The 24,318-nt window shown below is 45.0% G+C and overlaps 1 long non-coding RNA gene across 1 annotated transcript in view; it reads left to right on the top strand.

Annotated features, from left to right (window-relative positions):
- Nucleotides 1-4,006: 4,006 nt before the first annotated feature.
- Nucleotides 4,007-24,318, top strand: part of LOC138510178 (uncharacterized) — a 64,609-nt gene continuing 44,297 nt past the window's right edge. The window contains exons 1-2 of the long non-coding RNA XR_011280338.1: nt 4,007-4,167; nt 4,290-4,407. This is a non-coding gene — a long non-coding RNA (uncharacterized lncRNA). The remainder of the gene's footprint in view (nt 4,168-4,289; nt 4,408-24,318) is intronic.

Here is a 24,318-nt window from a genome sequence, read left to right as displayed (position 1 = left end):
TGCACTGCTGGGGGGTGGGGGTGGTGGGAGACATGGGTGGGGGCCTGGTGGAGGCTGCCCCTGGTGGCTGGGGGGTGGAGGTGGTGGGAGACATGGGTGGGGTCTGCTGGCAGGTGCCCCACAGTGCTGGGGGGTGGGGGTGGTGGGGAACATGGTTGGACATGGGTGGGGGCCTGCTGGCAGGTGACCCACAGTGCTGGGGGGTGGGGGTGGTGGGAGACATGGGTGGGGGCCTGGTGGAGGCTGCCCCTGCACTGCTGGGGGCTGGGGGTGGTGGGAGACATGGTCGGGGACCTGGTGGAGGCTGCCCCTGGTGACTGGGGGGGTGGGGGTGGTGGGAGACATGGGCGGGGGCCTGGTGGAGGCTGCCCCTGCACTGCTGGGGGGTGGGGGTGGTGGGAGACATGGGTGGGGGCCTGGTGGAGGATGCCCCTGGTGGCTGGGGGGTGGAGGTGGTGGGAGACATGGGTGGGGGCCTGGTGGAGGCTGCCCCTGGTGGCTGGGGGGTGGGGGTGGTGGGAGATATGAGTGGGGGACTGGTGGAGGCTGCCCCTGCACTGCTGGGGGGTGGGGGTGCAGGGAGACATGAGTGGGGGCCTGGTGGAGGCTGCCCCTGCACGGCTGGGGTTTGGGGGTGGTGGGGAACATGGGTGGGGACCTGGTGGAGGCTGGCCCTGGTGACTGGGGGGGTGGGGGTGGTGTGAGACATGGGTGGGGGCCTGGTGGAGGCTGCCCCTGGTGGCTGGGGGGTGGGGGTGGTGGGAGATATGAGTGGGGGGCTGGTGGAGGCTGCCCCTGCACTGCTGTGGGGTGGGGGTGCAGGGAGACATGAGTGGGGGCCTGGTGGAGGCTGCCCCTGGTGGCTGGGGGGTGGGGGTGATGGGAGACATGAGTGGGGGCCTGGTGGAGGCTGCCCCTGCACTGCTGGGGTGTGGGGGTGGTGGGAGATATGAGTGGGGGACTGGTGGAGGCTGCCCCTGCACTGCTGGGGGGTGGGGGTGCAGGGAGACATGAGTGGGGGCCTGGTGGAGGCTGCCCCTGGTGGCTGGGGGGTGGGGGTGATGGGAGACATGAGTGGGGGCCTGGTGGAGGCTGCCCCTGCACTGCTGGGGTGTGGGGGTGGTGGTAGACATGGGTGGGGGCCTGGTGGAGGCTGCCCCTGCACTGCTGGGGGGTGGGGGTGATGGGAGACATGAGTGGGGACCTGGCGGAGGCTGCCCCTGGTGGCTTGGGGGTGGGGGTGCAGGGAGACATGAGTGGGGCCTGGTGGAGGCTGCCCCTGCACTGCTGGGGCGTGGGGGTGATGGGAGACATGAGTGGGGACCTGGTGGAGGCTGCCCCTGGTGGCTGTGGGGTGGGGGTGCAGGGAGACATGAGTGGGGGCCTGGTGGAGGCTGCCCCTGCACTGCTGGGGGTGGGGGTGATGGGAGACATGAGTTGGACATGAGTGGGGGCCTGGTGGAGGCTGCCCCTGCACTGCTGGGGGTGGGGGTGATGGGAGACATGAGTTGGACATGAGTGGGGGCCTGGTGGAGGCTGCCCCTGCACTGCTGGGGGGTGGGGGTGCAGGGAGACATGAGTGGGGGCCTGGTGGAGGCTGCCCCTGGTGGCTGGGGGGTGGGGGTGTTAGGGGAAATGAGTGGGGGCCTGGTGGAGGCTGCCCCTGGTGGCTGGGGGGTGGGGGTGATGGGAGACATGAGTGGGGGCCTGGTGGAGGCTGCCCCTGCACTGCTGGGGGGTGGGGGTGGTGGGAGACATGGGTGGGGGCCTGGTGGAGGCTGCCCCTGCACTGCTGGGGGGTGGGGGCGGTGGGAGACATGGGTGGGGGCCTGGTGGAGGCTGCCCCTGGTGACTGGGGGGGTGGGGGTGGTGGGAGACATGGGTGGGGGCCTGGTGGAGGGTGCCCCTGGTGGCTGGGGGTGCAGGGGGACATGCGTTGGTGGGCAGTAGTGCAAGTTGACATGTGGGTTGGCTGGTGGGCATGGCCATGGTGGATGGGGTGCCTGCATGACATGTGCTGGGTAGGCCCCTGTGGTGTGAGCCACCTGCAGGGGCCGTGGAGGGTGTAGAGGGAACACCTGGGAGGACCCACACGTGCAATTCACGTGTGCTGCTCCCCGCGCACCCCTGTAATACACGTACCCTGATGATATCGCGTGTGGAACTTCCCGCGCACCCCTGTAATACACGTACCCTGATGGAATTGCGTGTGGAACCTCCCGCGCACCCCTGGAATACACGTACCCTGCTGATGTTGCATGGGATACTTCCCCCGCACCCTGAAATACATGTACCCTGATGAGATCGCGTGTGTGACTTCCTGCGCACCCCAGAAATACACGTACCCCGCTCAATTGCGTGTGTAACTTCCCGTGCACCCCCGAAATACACGTACCCCGCTCAATCGCGTGTGTAACTACCCGCGCACCCCCGATATACACGTACCCCGCTCAATCGCGTGTGTAACTTCCCGCGCACCCCCGAAATACACGTACCCCGCTCAATCGCGTGTGTAACTACCCACGCACCCCCGATATGCACGTACCCCGCTCAATCGCGTGTGTAACTTCCCGCGCACCCCCGAAATACACGTACCCCGCTCAATCGCGTGTGTCACTTCCCGCGTGCCCCCGAAATACACGTACCCTGCTCGATCGCATGTGTTGCTTCCCGCGCACCCCCGCAATACACGTGCCTCGCTCGCACAGGCCCAATTGCTGTATGTGCCACTTTTGTGATGCGCTGGGACTCTACCGCCTGCCTTCGTGTGGCGGACGTGTTTCAGCTTGTGCGTGTCTTTGGCTGTGCGTGGCTTTGCCCTATTCGATTCCATGAATACGTGTGGTTCGAGTGCGTGTGGGCGTTCCGTCTGCTTCCCTGCAGTACATCCCCAGTTACGCCCTTATTTTCGCGCGTTGTTCCCCATTCCGTGCGTTACGCCCCGTGTCCCGCCCACTTTCTGGTGTATGCGCCGAGGTTGTGCGCTTTCACTGTGCGCGTCGCGCACGCCTTTCGGGATGTTGCAGTGACTTGTGCACCATGCACGGGTTTGGCGCACATCCCGAGGTGAACACGCGCAGGGACTTCCATGAATCGCACGCGTGCGCGTGCGCCTGTTTTTTTCCGCTTGCGCCTGCTTGCGCCTGCTTGCGCCTGCTTGCGCAACGATTTTCGGCGCACGTTTATTCCATGAATCGGCCCCTAAATGTCCATGTAATCTATTGTATATTGGAAAAACCAACAGGATGTGCAAGACCCGTATGATCGAGCATAAAAGCTGCTTAAAAAACCGCACTGAAAAGGCACCCTTAGTTGAACATTTTGTAGAAAAAGGCTGCTTCTTCACAGAATTTGAATGGTGTATTTTAAAAAAGGTTAAAGGAAGAACACAAGAAGAAATTAATAAGAAATTAATTAATCTGGAGCAAATCTTACCAATAGCCATTTGACAGGATTAAATGAAAATACTGAGTTTACATAAGGTTAAATAAACATGACCAGGCTTGTTCTGCTCGACTATGCAGGGTTCTGTACTTCACTGTTATTACTTTTTGGTACTTGATATAATTGGAGTTACAATGAACATTGCCACCTGCTGCACCTGTGGTCAATAAGTATATACCTTTTTAGATCATATGCTGCGTTTACTAGATACAGGGGCCAAAAATGCAGTGTCTCTGTTCGGGTTGCCATACTTGAGATAATATGTTTTGATTTAATTAATCACCCTTTATGGTGCTCTGTGTTTAACCCCGAGTGAATTTGACTTTTAAGTACGGCTGAGTTTTTGTGGCTGAGTCTTTCTGGCATGTATTTGTAAACTCGAATGATTTGACGCCGCGCTCCAGTTTATTATTCAATATTTTTCAGTTTGGGTTGGATACGTTTCCATGGTAGTGCGATGCGCAACGTCATCACGTTGTATCCAACGAGATGAAGTTGGATAGGACTGCACACGTAAACTAGGTAGTCCTTTGCACCTATTGGGCAACGCGGCCGGGCGGAACATATTACGTTATCACGTTATACTTAACTTGATGACGTTAGCAAGTGAGACGCTCACAAATAAGGAAGGACCTTGCATTAATGGGCGCCGCGGTTAACCTGAACACGTTTGTTTTGGTTTTGACGTGTTGACACTCATTTTGAGTGTTTTCTGCAGTAAAGGTAGGTGAGGAGCGAATAAGCGAATATGAACTATCGCTGGTGTTTCTCTTAATTAGGGAGATACTTGTGTGGTCCTCGGGTTGTTGTTATTAACCGCCAGGATGTGTTCTTTGTCCTATTAGATTCCTATGGAGACTGTGTCCATGATGTTCTGATCTACGTTGAGGCATTGGATTGCCATGTTAAGACATTAGTAGACATTTCTGGTGTGGGGGAAGTACACAGTCACCCCAGTTAAAGGTAAGGGATAGTGCCGATGATTGACAATCTGGAACATATACGGGTATCGTCCTTACGTTGGTGTTAATCCTCCAGTTTTACATCCTTTGCAAAGTCAGAATTGTTGAAGACCTGTTGGGTGTTATAAAATCAAAAGTCCATGGCCGTAGGGTAAGCTTCATTCATCATATTTTTTGTGAGATCTGACATAGAGGTGTGTAACTCGTTTTTCTAGATGACCTATTACTTAAATGTTATATGTACTTGTTGCAGGTACCTTGGACTCCTAGTGCTTTGTTTATTAGAGAGGTGAAGAGAAGGATTGGGTTTTGCTATTTGAGTCAGAAGATATTAATTACTTTGGACTGATGACAGGTATATTAATAACTTGTATGTCTGTCTACCCTATGGGTGATTAGGGTCTGGCTAGATTTATTTATTGACCAAAGATGCCCATGTTGTAATGTGTATTTATTGATGTGTCCTTAGATATTCAATCTGGTGTGAAAGGAATGGAAAAGATCCACTTGAAGCTCAAGATTACTGTTTGGCCCCTGAAGAATGTCCAGTGATTTTGAACATATAGGACAGAAACTAAATCGGGCTATTGAAACATGGTGGGAAATAAGATGAATTAAGTTGCCACCATTGTTTGGGGAAAGAAGTGATTTATGACTTTTTGTGTTGTAAGGTGGAATCATTTTATGATATATAATATTCCTCTATTTTATGTAATGTGTTTTAATACGTCTATGTGATTTGTGTTGTTCTTGAATAATGAATTAAAATTGAATTTTATGCTATGTTTTTTGAAATTTATGTGCATCAGATGCAACTTAGTATGTCATTGTAACACCATATCTAGAGGACATATCCTGAATGCCATACCTGGAAGAGAGTTGTGTATCTCCTTCCTTTTGATTATATATATTCACAAGTGGAACATTCCTAGAAGTTGCATTTAATACCCATTCAAAACTGTTGTCTTTGACACGTTCTCTCTTCACGCACAATTGCAAATGTACAGATCATTATTGAACCTTTCAAAATGTGTAACAGGGTTAACCTGTTTTAACTGCACTCACAAAAAGCTTGCTGCATTTAAAAAATGCATTATTTCTATGCAAAAAGCCCAAGATGAGAGCTGAACTGAGCAAAAGGCCTCAGTTCTATCTTATGCGGTTTATACATTGTTTTTCAAAGCAAATGCTCTTCCTGCTTTACTATAATGAGCGCATGGCCACATTATTAGGAAAGGACCTTCTTGTTCAAAGCAATGGGCCTCATTACGAGGTGGGTGGTAAGGGATTATTGGCACCGGTAAGGGCACCAGTGCCGGTAATCCCTTACCGCCATACTACGAGTTCCCTTTGCGGGTCCTCCCTTAATGCCTCGTTTTTCCAGGCGTGAAGGACGGGACCCGCAAAGGGACTCTGGAGCTAATAACGGTACCGCAATTTTAAATGTTTTTTTTTGCGTTCGTATAGGAAAAAATACTAGATTTTCGATTTTTCGAAATTTCTTTTCCGGTCCTTTTGATTCAAAACTATTGCATTCGATTCTTTTGTATTCAAACCTTTCACTATAAACTGTTGGTTGCATTTCCAATGTAAACAAACACGATAGTCAGTTCTACTGTTTCTACTGATTACATGAATGACATCATCATCTGTGAGTTTGGAGGACCACTGATGACCCACACGACTTGACCCTGCCTGGGTAAGGAACTGGCAGAAACTTGAATGACTAGACCATGACTGTAATTCTAGTCTATGAGCCTAAAAATGTGCTCTTTGCCAATTTTGACAAATTCTGATTTTTTGACTGTTTCAATATTTTGAGGGCTGAAATAAGCAATGTTTACCAATTTTCTAACAATATATATATTATTTCTTTCACATGGGAAAGCCATTAAGAGACACCATGATGCATTTTTGTAAGGTTAGCCATTCAACATTCCCTGTGCTGGTAAAGGTGGTATGAGTGTTGGCACATTGTCAATATATAACCTGTATTTACACTCATACTTTCTTGGCCAGGTTAAGGGACATTATCAAAGCACAGAGGAGGGCAAGAGGAATCCTTTGCAGGGGTATTTAAAGTGATTTACCTGCAATCTTTTTTGATCCAGGGCTGCAGATCACTTTTAGATTGTTCCTAGATAACTGCCCATAAAAGCCATGGACTGTTTGATAGAGTTTGTATCCCTTTCCACCTAATGGGTTATCTGGAGGTTGGACTGTAAAACCTCACCTGCCTGCTGGCTTGCCAATCCACACCATCACCATTGTGGGTACGATTTTAACCTTTACAGGGCTGCAACGGCTACAGACACACTGTTGATTTGCGGTTGCTAGCTGAACATTTTAGAAGTGAATAGAAGAAAAAAATGCTGGGTATGTACTCAACTACTTTAGCGCTAATTCTAGAACCTATATATTATTATGTTATTATTAATGTCTTACTATTTATCAGTATAAAATACACAATATTACAAGCGCACACACTTGTTGGTTTAGTGATAAAACTGTGTAGTGAAGATATTGATAGTATCTAATGTTAATCATACACATATGAATTGATACATAAATTCCACAAAAAGGTACACCGCTGGCAATATTTCTATTAAATAGTAAGCCTAGTTGTTTCTCTTGCACTGAAGCATACAGATGCAACGTTCTCCATAGCCCTACTTTGGGCACAGCACTATTATGTTCCACAAAACCTGGCACAACCCTAGGTGGGTATTTAGATCACCTTTGAGGTAGGGCATGCAGGATATGTTATAAATCATGCCAGTGTCCTCACCCAAGGTGGATGCTTGTTTTGGGGCGAGACTCACCTCTCATGATAAAGTGTTTCGACCAGCAGAGGTGTCAGTTGCTGGTAATCACAAACTCAGGGATTAATGAGAATATAAATTTGAAGCAGCATCTCCTGGAATGAGTATGATTGTTTACTAGTTAGTCAAAGCCCCTATTGTGTGGACTTGATGAGTCCTTAATAGTAGGATGTTGTATGTTTTCCCTAACAATGTTTAGGCCATCCGGGATGAAGGATTGCTGGGAGATATAGAGGCGATGCTGAAATGTTTGCTCATTTGATACCCATATCTGAACAGCTGATGTTCATCTGCAGGTCTGAAAGGGTGCATATGTTCCTTCAGGCCCATGCACAGAGATATTGTAGCCCTGTGTGAGTCAGAGCTGAGCAGGTGGATTCATCATATGTTGATACAGGCCTTTTAAGTAAGGGGTGATGTAGACTTCACCTTTTGTGACAAATGTTCTGAACACAGGTGAGTTCCCAGTGCCATGTGTGAAACTGGATTGTAATCTTGTGATGGCCTGGCCATAATATCATGAAACATTAGTTGTCACAGGAAAGAAGCTTGTCCACGTATGGTCACAAGGAAATAGGGTTATTCATCTTCTTCATGTAGGTAACAGGCGAGTACAGAAATAAAAGTATAACAGAGACACACACACACCAGATCAGCCACCATCCAGTGAATCTAGAACTAACTACCACTTCTGGAACGTTCACACACTCACCCACACATTAAACACAAACCCCGCATTTCACATTCATCTCACTTAAAACAGCAGGTAGCTTCTTGTCCTGAGGTAATGGTCTTAGTCCTGATGAAGTAAGGGTATTGCTGGGTTGGTGGGCTGTAATCAGATAGTGTAGCCTTTTGAGTAGGACATTGTCGTCAGTGCTTAAGGTGCATAAAAAAAGAAGTAAAATGAAATGGAAAGGAGTACATAACGCATGTGTAGGGAGCTTCTGCATTGTATGACACAAGATGGTCAGTGATGAGTGGCTCCTGAAAGGACATGGTGGACAGATGATGGTAAGGCTAGATGGGGGAAAACCATGAGTTCAGTCTCCAATGTGGCTAATACAGTACGAGCCAAGATACAGGAGTGGGGCCAGAGAAGAGGATCACAAGGGTGGATGAGAAAGGGATGATTAAGGTGCTGAGCAGGCTTTGAGTTGGCTGCATTCAGAAGGCTGTGAATCCAGGCAGGATGACTGCAAATAATCCCTACACCGGGATCATAGGGTACACCACTAATGACACCACAGATCACCCTATGGATGCATGGTCTTCAGTTTGGCAAACATTAAATACGTTAGACATCTGCATTGAACAATAATGAGCAACTTTATTCATAATTAGTAAGAGAAGTGCTGAGGATTTGGGAGGCATGGTTTTCTTGAATTTCTGGTTCAAAGAAACAGGGCCTAAGTTACCACAGCGCACACAGCCATAGGCATCAAATGAATCCCCCATGTCCTTCACTTGCTCCCCCTCAGTTCAAATTCTTCTGTTTCAGAATGAGTCTGAAAGCCTGCAGGGGATTCTTCACAAGGAGGTTGATAAGTGCTAAATTAATCTGGGTTCACCATCCCTTGCCCTAAAGGGGATTCTCTGTCTTTTTCATTTTTCCTGTGACAGTGGTCTTTAATGTACAATGAAATGCATATATTTTCTTAAAATATACCTCAACACATTTCAAAATGATATCTACTGATAATGGTATGTGTTGTCCACCAGTGTTCAGTAAGCAATATTAAAGAAGGAAAAGAAAATCCATCACAACCAAACTATCACATATATTTTCTGACCTACCACTTTTGTCAACAAAATAAAGGCATATGAACTACACAAATACAGCATGTTGTGTCTTCAGGGAGTGAACCCAAAGGTTTTTTTTTAGAAGAAAAACATAACGAGGCGGAACAATACATCATTTAATACAGTCTGCTTTGACATTTTATAAGGAGGTATAAAATACAATAAAACATTGCAACATTAATAAACAACCGACACAGTCATTCAATTGTTGTGAAATATCTAAGAATAACTTAAAATATGAGTATATCTTATGTCTTAAAATAGCAGCATTAGGTTGGTTTTGTTTTCATTCAAAAAACTTTAGTTTTAGATGCAATAGTTTGCAGATGGGGACATGACAACTACTTAGGATACTTGCAATATATTTACTTACCTCGGGTTTCCGAAGCCCATACATCACAGGATTCAGAGCAGGCACAGCTGTGTAATATAGACCCTGGGATAACACCTTTGTGTTTATTATCCAAGGATGACATATGAAATGCTCCGCAATGCAAGAACTATACATAACAAACCCAACAAGGTATGTAAAAACCGGTATTAGAAGATGCTCGGCCAACTTTAGTTTTGAATTTTGTGCCATGCCTGTACCTTTCACACTTTTTATTTCTTTAAATATGTTCTTGTATGTATAATACTGCCAGGAGAAGCAAACTACTATGATGACATATATCATAGGTACATTGAAGACGATGTCAAACGTGGAAGATGGTTCAAGGGCCTTGGTGATGGAAAGGTGCTCACAAATATAGCCTATAATGAGCAAGGGTTTCCCTAAGATTCGCACGCAGAGACCCACATATATGGTTGCTATTGTTAAGGATCCCACCCAAGTCAATACCAAAATGCTGATGTTCCTTCAACGGTAAAGATGGCATGGTACGCCATTTTTTAAACGTCATTAAAAGCACACACATGTTTAGTTTAAAATTGCACAGCCTAGTGCCTTTGAGCACATTCTAAGCACATAAAACATCTTTAATCGGCTTGTTTCAGAAAGAGCCTGAATATCAATAGAAGTTTCACACGCCCTTAGCTGCATGCTTGAATACAACCACACCGATTGTACATGTTTAGAAAATACACAAACCAATACATTTAAGTTAACTTAAAATACCCCTGTGCTCACCTTTTTAATGTTGTTGAAACCAACTTGAATAAACACCAGGCCCAGTTTCCAATCAATAACTTTGCAAGGGGTCTCTTAGAGCCAGGATAAAATCCAGCCAAATAACAAGGTTCCCTGCAGAGTTACAATCAGCTCTTCCAAGTTAATTACTGGCACTGCATGAGATCATCAGACCAACACTCTGACAGAATTCCCAATCCCAGACAAAGGGGGTACACCTGCTGGAGTCAGGCACCCCCTTTTAAGGTTTTTAAGGGATAGCACCATGTACCCCATCCCCATTGCTGTTCCTTTATCTTTTTTTAATTTTTTTATATTTGTTTTTGGTTTTACCAGAAAACCTTTACAAAGCAAAAATCAGGACACAAATTTCATATAAAAAACGGAATTTTACATGTCATAATTAAAAATAAAGTAGAATCAAGGCACAGAAACCAGGGATTTGGCTGAATAGTCTGGTCCAAAATAACTGAGGAAGCTCACTCTCTTAGCCTGTCTATTATTGGTTCATTAGTATAGAAAAAGTCTCCAGAACTTTTACTGTTGCAACAGCGAGCATTACTTCTTGGCCAGAGATCAGTCTATCCCAGAATGCATCTTGGGCTAAGCTCTCCTCTCTAGTTACGAATCTCCCCAGTGATGACACTCTAATGGGCCATGTACCTTCGCACTCCATCAGCAGATGCTTGAGAGATTGTAAGTTCGGAGAGTGGCAGATCTTACAGAGTCTCATTGCCTTCTCTTCCTGGTTTCTTTGGGCCAATATTTCGCCCGTGTGGGCTATGTTCAATCTGAGTCTGAGGAAGTTGTTTCTTATTCTTTGGTCAGGAAACATTTCCAAATAGCGTGGGATGGTGTCGAGTTTTCTGTCCTCTTTCAGGAAATGGTTTGGGGGGTTGAGACTTCTGACTCCAGCAATTGTTTGGATCCAGTCAGCCATCTCTAGTTTTTTTTCACTTTCATGGGATTTTGCATGAGTGTTTCTGTTGTTAGTTCCAGCCTATACAAAATATGTCCAATTTTTTTTCTAAACCTAGAAGTTGTTTTGATTTTGCTTCTTTTAGATGTTGGTTTACATCAAAATGAGAGTGGACATACTGGCTGTGATTATGTTATGGTAGAGGGACAGAAGTTTCCACTCCGCACGGCAACTCAAAGAGTTCAGTCCCAATTCAAATCTCAGACTTGCAAGAGGAGTACACATTGGGAGATGAATAGAAGATTTCCACAGGAGGCCCTCAATTTTGCTCCAGTAGTAATTCCACAACAAGGGCTTTGCCTCAAGGCCATAGAGGAGGACCGGGACTGCTTTGCCTATATAAAACTTCTTGAGTGGAAGTATTGAGAACTTGCAGAATCTTCTATTCAGGTTTTTCATTTGTGCTATAATTTTTGAGGTCTTTCCAAGGATGGAAGGTATCACCTTGTTAAAAGTTGGATGAGCAAGGATTTCATATCCCAGGTATATCAGTTCCTCCACACGTGAAATTACTTTACAGTCCAAGACCCAGTTCCTTGAAGTCACCTTTTTTTTCGGATGTTTAAAGATTAGGATCTTAGATTTTGATGGATTAATTATCAGACCGTTTAGTTTGGCATATTCATTGAGTTTGAACAGGAGTTGCTGCAACCCTATCGCTGAACCATCCAGGAGCACTAGGTCATCAGCGTAAGCCAACCAATGGAGTTTTCTACCATTAATCGTAGGACAGATTAGCAATGGTGAGGCTAAAAAGTCTCCAATGTCTGATAGAAATAGGTTGAAGAATAGCGGTGCACCCAGACATCCTTGTCGTACTCCCTTGAGGATCTGGATTGTCTCTGTTAGGTTGCAGAGGTCATCCAACCTCACCCTGGTGGTAGTGTTCTTATGAAGCTCTATGAGCATGGCTAGAAGAGGGGCCGGAATCCCCCAATTGTAAAGTTTCTGCCAGAGGAGGGATCTGTCCACGAGATCAAATGCTTTGGACAGATCGACCCATACCCCATACAACGGAGATTCTTCTTTCTCATTTGATCTTTCGATCAGCAGGTTCAGGATGAGTCCATTAAGGCTGGTGGAAAGACCTTTCCTGAAGCCTGTTTGATGCAGGGGAAGAATCTGTCTAGAGTCCACCCATAAGGTAAGTTCTTTCAGTAATATTCTCATGAAAATTTTGCTATCTATATCCAGAAGGGCGATCGGTCGATAAAATGCTGGGCTTAGCCTATCGCCCCCCCTTAAAAAATGGGATAATGAGTGCAGTCTTCCATGATGGTGGAAACATTTTTTTCTTTAGAATTTCCTGATACAGATGAAAGAGTAACTTTGCCCATAGTTTTGGCTGGTTTTCTAGCACCAGGTAAGTGAGGCCATTAGGACCTGCCGCTTTAGAGGCGGAAGAAGATGTAATAAGATCCTCAATTTCTTCTTCTGTAAATGCCAGGGACCAGGAGATGTTGGGAAGAATAAGGTCTCTTGAGCCAGTTGCTTCGAAGTTTTTGGAGAGGTAGTCTACCCACTTACGCTCCGAGACTAGGTTACAAAGGGAACTGTTTTGGCTGGTTTCAAGTTGATTTAATGCTCCCCAGAAGTTTTTACAATTATTTGCATTGAGGAGAAAAAGCATTCTTTCCCCGTCTTCTTGGAGTTTTTGGTGTTTGTGATTCTTGGTCCAGTTCTGGTAGGCTTGTTTGACGTTCTGAATTTTTTGCGTACAGCCGAGGGGGTCTTCTGCTGCATTCTGTTTTATATGGCGTAGTGTTTGTCGCAGAATTATTTTCTTATTGTATGTTTCCTCATCAAAATATTGGAGATGTGCCTGTTTCCCTACGCTCTTTACTTCTTTTTTTTTTTTTTTTTTTTTTTTTTATTTGAAAAACTACAGCATCTCTTTACAACATACGGCAAAGAAAAACTTTTGTTTCAAATGTTTCCAAACAAACAAACAAGGTTCCAATAAACAGAGGAAAAATTACCAACCCAAATTTAAAAGAGTGGTCTCTGTATAGTGGGGATTTATGGAGTCCAAACCTCAAAGACCTCGTAAGCAAAGTCTACTTTAAATTACTCACGGACTGTTTAATAGTTATGTCAACAAAGCCACTCAAAAAGGACATTTTAAGACTACGGTTAGATAGTTTACAGTGGCACATACATATTTGTTGACATTGCCAGAAACTAATGTAAGCCACCAGTTATCAATGTCATCATCTAGGGGTTTAAATTGACCAAAATGAATAGTTCGTAAGGTGGACAATTCCGTACATTCTGCCACTAGGTGCCTTAGTGATTCGACCGACTTCTTACAAAATCGGCATACATTGTTGCTTACGGCAGGATTTTTCCACTTCCAAAGCACCTCCTTGCAAGGTAAAATGTTTAACCGAAATCTAAGGAATCGGTCACGGTAAAAAGCCGAGTAGCAGCATGTTAGGTAAGACGGTTGTACATTCAATTTCCTGTGTGGAGGACACAGCCAGAGATTATGATTGTCAGATTCATATCTTTCAAGATTGATAATCCATGCCCAGTTATCATATTTGCATTTGGCATGTTTAGGCCTCACATACAAATCAAAGTTGTTGATGTCCGCAGCCTCTACCCATTTTGTCGAGCTCTGCTGCCATTGATGTAAAATAGCAGTTGAGTCTACTGAGCTACTAGGTACAAGTATGTGATAAGGAGAAGAAGCTTTTGTTGAAGTTGACATTTTTCTCATAAGGGAGATCGATTTCCACACGACGTGACTGTATAAAGAATTTAATGACAATTCATGTCGAATGTTGACAATCGGAACGCACTGTGGGAGATCTAGTGTACGCCTCCAAAAGCGCCCTTCCACCTTATTCCAACAGTGTTCTTCTAATTGCCAGCTTGCTTCTGCGCCAAAGACAAGTGTCGGAACAACTTTCTGTAGATAGAATGTCAAGACTGGTTTCAGTGAGAACTTTCCAAAGTTCTTATGGAATTTTTTCGCTTGTAGAGCAAGCTTAGTTGCTTTCAACAAAAGGTCTTTGTACCAGTAAGATTCGCATAGCGAGTTATTAAATTGCACTCCTAGATATCTTATAGAGTTGACCTGACCCAACTGTTGCCCTCCCACGAACCATCTAAAGCTTTTATCCTTCCTGTTGCTACCCTTGCCAATTGACATTACCTTGGTTTTCGCAGCGTTAATGAATAGATCGTTCTTCGACAAATATTCGCCTAGGCACTGCAAGAGGCGTTGAAGGCCAATTTGAGTTCTGTCTATCAAGACAAGGTCGTCAGCATAGACTATATGTCTAATAGATGTTTCGTTTATTTTTGGCGAAAGACAGTTGACCTGAGCTAGATGAAGTGGTAAATCAGCTATAAACAATTTAAATAAATCAGCAGCCAAGGGGCACCCTTGTTTTACTCCGCGAGTAGTTTCAATTATATCCGAAAGGACGCCTTTTTTATTTAGGCGCACACGAAGAGATGTGTCTGTATGCAGTGCTTTGATTGGGTTAAGAATATTAGCCGGGCAATTCCAGTTGGTTAATTTTGACCATAACATGTCTCGATTAATGGAATCAAAGGCCTGTTTTAGGTCAACGAACGCTAGGAACAATTTAGATTTCGACCTTAAGGTTTCTAATTTTAGAGTTGTGAGAATCGTAAGATTAACATCGACTCCCACCTCTTTACAAAAGCCAGTTTGTCGTACATCCTGGATGCCGGCGTTATAAGCCCAGTTCGACAGTTTACATCTCAAGTTGGAACCAAATAGTTTCCCAATTGAATCAAGAAGGGCGATCGGACGATAGTTTGCAGGCTCTTCTCGATCGCCCTTCTTGAAAATAGGAACAATCAACGCTGTTTGCCAAGACTTTGGAACTTTGTTTATACGAGCAATGTTTTTAAACAGGACCTGGATAAAAGAGGACCACATGACAGAGTTCTGCTTCAGTGCCACATTACTGATCATATCAGGACCTGAAGCTCGAGAGTTTTTCAGCAGACCAATAGCATGAATGATGTCATCTCGTGGCATTTCAACGTCCCAAGGTAAGGAGTCATTCTTAGGAAGTGAACTAGATACTTGTCTTGATCCATTGAATACTTTACCAAAGTGCTCGCACCACCTTGCACCAGTGATAACATTTGGAATAGAGTCATGAAAGGTCGTCTGACCAGTGTTCAGGATCATCCAGATATCACGGGTGTTTTTTGTCACCATCAATTTCATCATAATTTCCGCTCTGTCCTGCTCCACAATACTTTTGTGTGATTTTAACCAATTCGTGTAGATCCTCCTTCTGGAACTAATTTCTCTCCGAGTAACCAGACCTTGTGCATGTTTTTTCCTTAGATGTTTTAGATCTCGTCTTAGCTCTTTTTTTTTCTCCTGAATGATCATACTGAAGGAGTTTTTATAAGCTTTTAGATGTCGATTACTGGCATTTAAATTACTTAGGAGAGAAAAGAGCATGGGAGCATAGTTTACTTCATGTGACGAATTCTCAATCAAATTTGTTAGGCCATTTATTTGATTTTTCGTCACTCTTAGGCGGTTTCCACTATGATTTGATTCAATTGCTGGTGTGTAGATCAAGTCTTCCGTAACGACAGGAAATTGACAGCCAAGAATAAGTAGATTGTGGTCGCTATTTGGTCTGATGATAACTCGCATTGATTTAGTAGAAGATAGAAAATTCTTCGAAACCCAAAAGTAATCAATGATACTATGGGAGGCATCTCGAGACCAAGTTGATTGAGCGGGAATGTCTCCACTTAGGGATCCATTAAGCAAAACACAGTCTCGTATTTTCATGGCGTCTGACCAATAGGACTCCCTGGGACCCAATGCATCTTTATCTTTTAGTTTATAGGCTTGTGCAATGTGATCGAAGGTGAACCAGGATCCATTTAGATCGCCACAACAGATTATTGCTAAGTTTTTGTGTTTTAGCATTGCGTCATCTATAAGATTACATAAATCGTACATAAAGATTTTAGTACTGATTCCTCGAGGGTTCCAATAGCAATTAATGATTAAAAGTGATTTAATTGCATCAGGTAAGGTATTACGTAAGTGCAGAAGGGTACCTTGGATAAATGGATTTGGATTGATACTGATCGGCATTGACAAACATTTAGATAAAGATATTAGGGTTAATAGCCCCGCGCTTGGGCGACCTTTATCGTTCTTAATTGCAGGGTTGATGAAAGAAATGAACCCATCTCGGAATGGTACATCAGACATCCAAGTCTCCTGCAGGCAAATTACTAAGGCATTCTCCAACGAAAGGTCGAAGTCCATGAATAAATGAGAAAAGCCCCGTGTGTTCCATGATAGAATCGAATGGAGCACCTCACTCGGAGCTAATCATGGTTAATTTTGATCATTTCGCTTCCTGCTATTTTCTTCAGAACCATTTAAGTGGTTTTGTCGACGGCGTTGTGAATCAAATTCAAGCTCGGACCGAGCATAGGAAACTTCACATTCAGTGGACCATGGCTTTTCACTCCTTATACATCTGGACTCTGGCTCTGATGAAAAATGACCGGTTTCCACAGAGACGTCAAAGCCGAAGATCATAAGATCCTCGGCTGCTTTTAAGATTGAATTGCGGACGCCCATAGAATCAATGTGGAGCAACACTGCGTCAGAGTAATCTTCAGTAATGTATTCTACGATTTTAATGTCATCTGTATGTATCATTCGCAGGGGAGGAATATGTTTAAACAATCTCAAGACATTGGAGCGGTTCAAGTTCAAGTCTTTGTCTTCATTGTGAATATTTTGAAGTCGTATTTTACAAGCGGCGTTTGTTGAACCTTGTTGGGATTTTACGCTCTTACGTGACATTTCGGTACTCTGCATCTTTAGTTGATTTGAAGTTAATTTAGGGTTCAGTGACTGTGAAAGACAAGGCGACTTTCTCATTTTTCCCGCCGCTTTCACCACTTTTTCATGTTTATCGGCTTGAGACAATAGATGTTTAAACTTTACACTTCGCCTCGTGTCTAGACGCGGACAATTAAGGGGATTGGATGGGACCACGTCCAGTACTGACGGGGTCACATCAACCTCTGAACCGGAATAAGTAGACAAATTACAAAGATCAATAGAAACCGTGTCAATTGAAGTTTCTAGGCTGCTGACATCTGAGTCCAGTCGGCGTCTTTTTGTTCCTACTTTTATTAGCGCAACGCCATCAGTAATCTGAGATCTTTGTACTGTGTTGATTTTTCGAGTAAACATACTGACTTGCGGTGGTGTTGTAAGATTCCTTATGAATCGTTTAGTTGAGGAATGAGACGCTAGGGTGGATTTAAGGGCTGTCTTAGTAGATTCAGCAGTAGTATCTTGAGATCGGGTCTCTTTTTTTTTTTTTTGCATTGACACTTTTTTCTTGGGTTTCGCACCGGCACCTCCAGTCGGCACTACGTTGTTAAAAATGCCGAAAGTTGAACATTGGTTTATCGTAGGTGCAGGCGGTAATTCGGCTTCTGATGATCGGCCCAGAGCTTCAGGTACCGGGTCCATGGAAGCTAGAACAGTGGTTAAAGGATTCTCGAGTGGGGCCACAACTTCAAGGAATTTGGTAGTGACTTGATCAGTAGGACATACGACTATACAGTCTTCATCGGCATTGTTATAGATACCTGTTGCGACGCCGATATCTGGTACAGAGACTGTTTCAGACTTTCCCATAGGTCTTAAAGTAGAGACATTGCCTACTCTGTTTTCGAAACTTCTCACAGTTTCGTGGGGGCCGTATGTCTGATTACAGTTTGCCAGATCTTTTATTACCTCTCCAAAGCTTTTTATCAACCGATCGTATCTGTCTTGCTGGTTTGTTATAGAATCATATAGGCGGATATACCGTTGTGCATTTGATTCCGCTTCGGTTTGCGTCAAATGATCCAACGTGGTCACTAAACTCTCAAAAGTATCCATTTTACTTAAGAGATTTGATAACATAGCGCCTTGATCGCGGATAGTTTCATTCATTGATTCGTAGAGCTTCACAAATGGAATCAAAGCCTGCGAAGATGCAGCTAGGACATTGTTGTGGATTTGAATCGCAGCAGCCACAGAGAGACTTGCTTTCGCTTGAGGCGAACTTGAACCATCCATTCCAGGGCTCTGTGTACGCAGATGATCCTTATTCAGGGATGATGGTCTGAAGGGAGTTTGTGGGCACTGTGAGGAATTTGAGTTCCTCGGGCGTGATTTTCCATCCCCTTGTGCCACAGCCGATGATGATTGTGAATTTGGCATATTTTCTCGTTGGTCAATATATGAAATGTGATGAGACTTTGATTTATGGCCAAGCCGATGATTAGATGACTCTTGAGTCAGGGCACTAATCTCTTTACTGCCACGACCTGCTGTGTCTTTGATTTCTTCTGATATATGACAAGGTTGGGATATCAAACCAATTGGATTAGTATGGAGGACACGTGAGGAGGGGACCTCAGATGACGCTTCACTCAAAGAAGAGTTCGCTGCGGGACTCGGACAGCTGTATTTGGCACACTGTAACTCTGAGGTAGGTAAGTTAGAATCGAGAGTTCTCCGACTACTTGCTCTGTTACACTGTTGAGGGATCAAAATAGAAGTGTGGTCCAAAGGTCGATCAGCAGCAAGAGGATGAGCAATCGAGTAAGTCGAGTTCAAGGCTGGTTGCATAGATGACTCTTCAATAGGTAGCCAAGCCTCATCGACCCTTAGATCTTTACTTTGCTCATCTAGGAATTTACCAGCTCGAGGGACTTGAACAACTTGGTCAAGAGGCGTCAGGGCATTGGCTGGGGTATCTTGTAAAGAGACCATGTTGGCAGATTGTGCTAGAGAGCCAGGGTTTAGCCGTGATTGTAATCCCAAAGGGCCGGAGCCCATATCTATGACAGGAACACTCAATTTAGTGTTGCTCGGCACGAGGCATGAGGAGGAAGCCGCGTCGCCGGGCTCACATAAGCCATGGTCTTGATTAACGGATGTAACTTCCATCAGTTCTGCATCGGTTAGATCGAATGGCGAGAAGAATTGTAAGCTTCTCTGCGGGATTGGTTGAGAAAAAATCCCATTTTCAGAAGATACTGATTTATGAACATCATTTGCATTGATTTGTAGTAGCGAGGATATTGGTACTAAGTTTGTCAATGAAAGTAAAGCTGGCAAATTCGAGCGCACTTCACTTGATACAGCACTTTTAATAATGACAGTGTCAGTGATAGTATCAGTGTCAACAATATCAGCAGTGTCAACAGCCACAGCAGCATCAAGCCTTGGTAGTGGAATAGCTGGCTCGCCAAAGACACAAGAATCCAAGCTTGGATGGATCAAAGGCACAGCAATTGATTCACAGGTTGCAATCGAGGTCTGGGACCGAGTTAGAGTTTGAGGTATAGTGGAGATTTTACGCCGGCTTACCTTGACCGATGCAAGGTTTGATGGTTGTGCCGGCAGCGCTGTCCAGGGATTCAACATCCGTCGCTGCTGGATGGTTTTCCGCCGAGTTTGGGGCCCTCCAGAAACCTCAAGACCTGTTGCAAGTGCAGAGGAGTGGGCAGGGGTGGTCACCATGGTTCCGAGAGTCCCCAGCGAGGCCAGGCGAACTAGACAAGCTGGGACTCAACCGGGACACCGCGCCACGCACCGCGCGGGAAATGTTTTTTAGAGAAGTTAGTTAGAGGCGGAAGTAGGACTTGTTCGTGCGGCTCCTCACAGCACGTCACTCCTTCGGCACAGGCAGCAGAATGGCTGAGCAAACTGGAAGACAGCAGGACTACTATGGTGTTTATATAAGAGCAGCACCTAAGTGTGCCTGCATGGAATTTGAGTATTAAATGCAGGCGTTGTTAGTAAATAATCTTCAAATGATCGCAAGAAGGTAATATAGTCTGATTACCTGATCGTGCTCCAAGGCGTTAGGATCCAGCACTTTACGAAAATCTTTGAGGGTTCATAATGACGGATTTCCGTAGCAGTCTCCCTCGTAATGCCACCCCTGCCTAACAGCTGCACAACAGCAAGCGCCCTTTCCCCTGTCGGGCTTACCGCCGCGAGGGTAGCTGTCTCGGGGTTTTGATGGCGTCCCTGGTCACGTGATTGAGCCCGTGACAGGTATGGCCCCGCCTCCTCCAGGAAGTGTAAGAAAGTCGGCAAGAGCACGGATGATGCTCGCAGTGCCGGTTTGTGATTAATCTGTCCTTCAAAAGCAAAGCGGCTTCCTTCACAGCAAAGCACACGCCACTCGGCCAGCAGTCTCGGGGTTTTGATGGCGTCCCTGGTCACGTGATTGAGCCCGTGACAGGTATGGCCCCGCCTCCTCCAGGAAGTGTAAGAAAGTCGGCAAGAGCACGGATGATGCTCGCAGTGCCGGTTTGTGATTAATCTGTCCTTCAAAAGCAAAGCGGCTTCCTTCACTTGGTTGGCAAATAGACCACACACATTTTCCAAATTTTTCTGGGTGTGTTTCCTCGGCCTATACTGACGGAGGGACTTCCTCCAAAAGGTTATTCAGCTCCCCCCCCCCCCTTGTTTGTATTTGACCACTTTCAGTTTACCCTTTAAACCCTCCAGTTCCTGTACGATATAAGGTTTGGAGGATCTCTGGATTTCAGGGAACAAAAGTTCCAACCTGGCATGATAACTCCCCCCTTCCCAGTCTAGAGTAAGACTAGGGAAAAACAGGGTGAGGGACGATGAGACGGAAAAGTAATCCAGAGTTGATTGCCACGCCCCTTGGCACCAGGTTGGCCCAGCCATTCCCCCACACCTGTTTTTTTCGTTTATCATATCTAGATCCCATGACTGAAGAAAGTCCCACCATTGTTTGCTTTTTCGTATGGTGCTATGTTTGGTTTGGCCGTTTCTCCCGTGTTCTGGGTGAATATGGTCTGTATTCAGGTCCCCTGCGACAATGATCTGTGCTCCCTCGTAGTTGATCTTTGCCGTTGAAAATAAGGTGTGAAGTATTTCTAGGAAGTCTTGAAGTTTCGAACTGGCTGGATTCCAATAGATGTTGACCACAATTACAGTAAGTCGGGAGGCGTTTTGTCCCATCTCTACTTTACAGGTTTGAATGCCCATCGTGTTGTTACATAGTGGAACAATTTCTTTGATGCTGGAGTTTTTAATTACGATTAACAAACCTCCTGCTGGTCTCCCTTTTAATTTTTGTGATGCCTTGAGATTTAGTACTGTAAACCCCTCTATCTCGATAGGGTTGGCCAACCAAGTCTCCTGGAGCAACAAGATATCATTATGTTCAAAAAGATCGTTTTTAAGTTGCTTTTTCCTCAGGAAACTTGGGCCTCCCGTGTTCCAGGAGACTAGTCTAAGGCCCCTTTGTCTAAAGACTGGTCTGTTCCTCTCCAAGTTTCAAAAAGATTTGAGTAATCATTTCTGGAAGTTTTGCTATCAAGTTTTCATTTAATTTAAGCCCAGAAGAAGCTTTACTTTGGGGCTCTCTAGATTTTCCGGCGGTGGCCATAATAGTTGGTGCATCCTCCCCCCATGTGTGTTTTGAGCCTGGACGATTTCCGCACCTGCCTTCCTCCTCTAATTCATAAACCCAGAGGCCTTCTTTAGCCAGGTCATTTTTGATGTGAATGAGTGCGTGCTGTGTCTTTCTTGAGGTAAGAGCTATCTCCACGAAGAACTTGTCTTCGCTAATCGAAAGGAGAGATACTCGATATCTTCTGAGGCAAAGAGAAACAGGTTGTAGTTCTTTTTAATTTCCGACAGTAAAGCAGATCTACAGAGTGATTTTATTTTGTTTTGTTTTTCTAATCTAAGCCATACTTTTGGAATTGTAAAGTTTGGCATTGCAGTTTCTTCTTTTTTTGTGGCAGAATAATACTGATTTCTTTCGAGTTTCTCACTACCTCCATACTGAGGACGTATCTCAAGGATTTTGAATTTCCCTGACCCATTCCAACAGTCTACTTCTACTGGTGTGGAACTTGATGGCGTCTCAGCTTGATGACCTGATGGGGAGGTTCATTGGATGGAGGTAGTGCAGAAACTGTTTTCCCTAATGGTTTTAAGAAAATTGGTGCCAGTTTTGTGGCAACTAGCCTTTTCTCCACATTAGCCTCAATTGTTTTCCCCTTGTGCGATTTATGTTTTAGAAATATTGGGGCAATCTTGATGTTTGTGTGGGCCGGTTTTTGTTTTGAGTTATTGGAAGTAGCAGGTAACAGGATTATGGGTGCCGTTTGCACGCCAAAGTTTGAGGTTTGAACTCTGATGTCACTGAGACCCTCCTTGTGTGTTTTGAGTGCCTTCTTTTTCCCGTTTTTCCCGGGTACTCGCTTGCTGGTCTGGGGATCGGTCGAGTTTGAAGTCTGCGAGGAATTGGTGACTTGGGATACAGTTACAGAAGAGTCAGCCATCTTGTCGCTCTCAGGAGTTGTCAGGTTTTTCAGAAAAATATTTTTTCCTGTTTTTTTTGGGACCTGATTTTTCTGGTTTTTTGATTTCTTCATAGTTTTGTCCCATTGTGTGTAAAAGACGGTCTCTTTTGTTCTGCCCTCTTTATTCCTTTTTTGCCATTTTTTACTCTTGGGTTTTCGGAGTGCTTCTGAACTCTGACTCGAACTACCATTCGGATGCTCTTGTGGATTTTCACCATTAATTTTTTGAGTACTGTCTTTAGTTTCTTCAATTACGTTGATGTCAACATTTGCCAATCTTCGAAATTCTTCCAGAATGGAGTCCGAGAGCGGGGTGTCATCAAAACAGTCTTTGGTACCCTCTCCTTCCAGAGTGTCAGTCTGACTTTGAGGATTTTGGATTTCCAGAGGGAGCTTCTTTAAAAGCTTGTGGGTTGTGGCATTACCTTTTGCCCCCTCTGTCAAAAGTTTGTAAATTTGGGCAATGTCCAAGCCTTGTTTGACTCCCTCTATTTGTGTTTCTTTTAAAGTTGGAATCAGAATAGTGTTCATGATGTTATTTGTGGCAACCAATGCTGATTCATTCTTAGAAATCTCATGTGATATTTCCAAAAGCAGGACTGCTTGATTTTGTACTTCTGTTTTTAGAAGCTCAAATACGGAGACCAGCAAATTTAGAACAAAGCTCAGGGCTGCCAATGTGCTTTCGCTAGCTGAGGGTGATCCGTCTGGAGAGGAGGCTATTGGCCCTTCTTGTTGCTCTTGGTGAATAGGCGAGCTAGCCCTATTTTCTTGAATAGTGTCTGTGGTCATTGGCATAACTTGGACACTCTCTATGGTGGGGGTATTTTCCAGATTTGTATGATTATAGTCAGGTAGCTGCCAGGTGGTATCCGTAATATCGACCAAGTCATTAACACTCTTATTTATTTTTCTAGGGAAATGATCATTGATTCTGCTCTGAATTTTTCTTGTTGTCAGGGTGTACTCTAACCCTCGTTTCCAGCCCTTCTGAATATGGAGATTTGGAAATGCCATCTCAAGGGTTTGCTGGCTGTCTATGTGGCTGCGAGGTTGGCTGACAGTTGGATGCAGCTGTACTGGGGCAGGGTCAGAGACATTGGAAACCTCCTGCCCAGTCTCGCTCCCTGTCTCCAGGTATGAACCATCCTGGGTACCCATCTCTTCCTCAGAAGGAGAACTCCGTAATCTCATTATAAGCGTAGGTTGTCAAATATTGTTAAGATGGTGAATAAAAATACCTTGGATTTATTTAGCTTTTTGCTGCCTCCCCAGTGCGCCAAACAGTCGGTCAACAGTCACTGGGCTTTACTCCTGTCGGGCTTAACGCCGCAAGGGTATTTGGGTCTGCGCTTTGTAGACCAGGAAGTCACGTGATTGGTCACGTGGGCGCAAGTGGGCCGCCTCGTCCAGGAAGCGGCCGGTGCACAGCAAGAGCCCCCTGCGGCTCGCAATGCTGTGATGACAGTGATGATAGCAGCAAATGAACGTTCAATGCCACAAAAATGCAGTTTCCACAGGACAGCAGCACGTTCCCTTATCAACAACACACAGAATTGTATCTCTAATAACTTTGCAGAAATGGGGTTTGTAACAAATCTAATTTTAACTGTTTCCTGGGTCTAGAGACACTGTGCATTATCAACAAAGCATGGCATTCTATTTCATGCATACTCAGCAAGAATTAGTGAGTGGCACCTTAGATTATGAATAGTTAGCTTCCTGTATCCTTATCGCAAAATCTAAAATTAAGCTCAGCCTGTAGCTGTTTCCTGT

This window comes from Ambystoma mexicanum, chromosome 6p (genome assembly GCF_040938575.1).
Source record: "Ambystoma mexicanum isolate Mex_15411 chromosome 6p, UKY_AmexF1_1, whole genome shotgun sequence".
In the NCBI taxonomy this organism is placed as follows: domain Eukaryota; kingdom Metazoa; phylum Chordata; class Amphibia; order Caudata; family Ambystomatidae; genus Ambystoma; species Ambystoma mexicanum.
The sequence above is the reverse complement of the archived record's forward strand: the minus strand, read 5'-3'. Positions and strand labels throughout refer to the sequence as shown.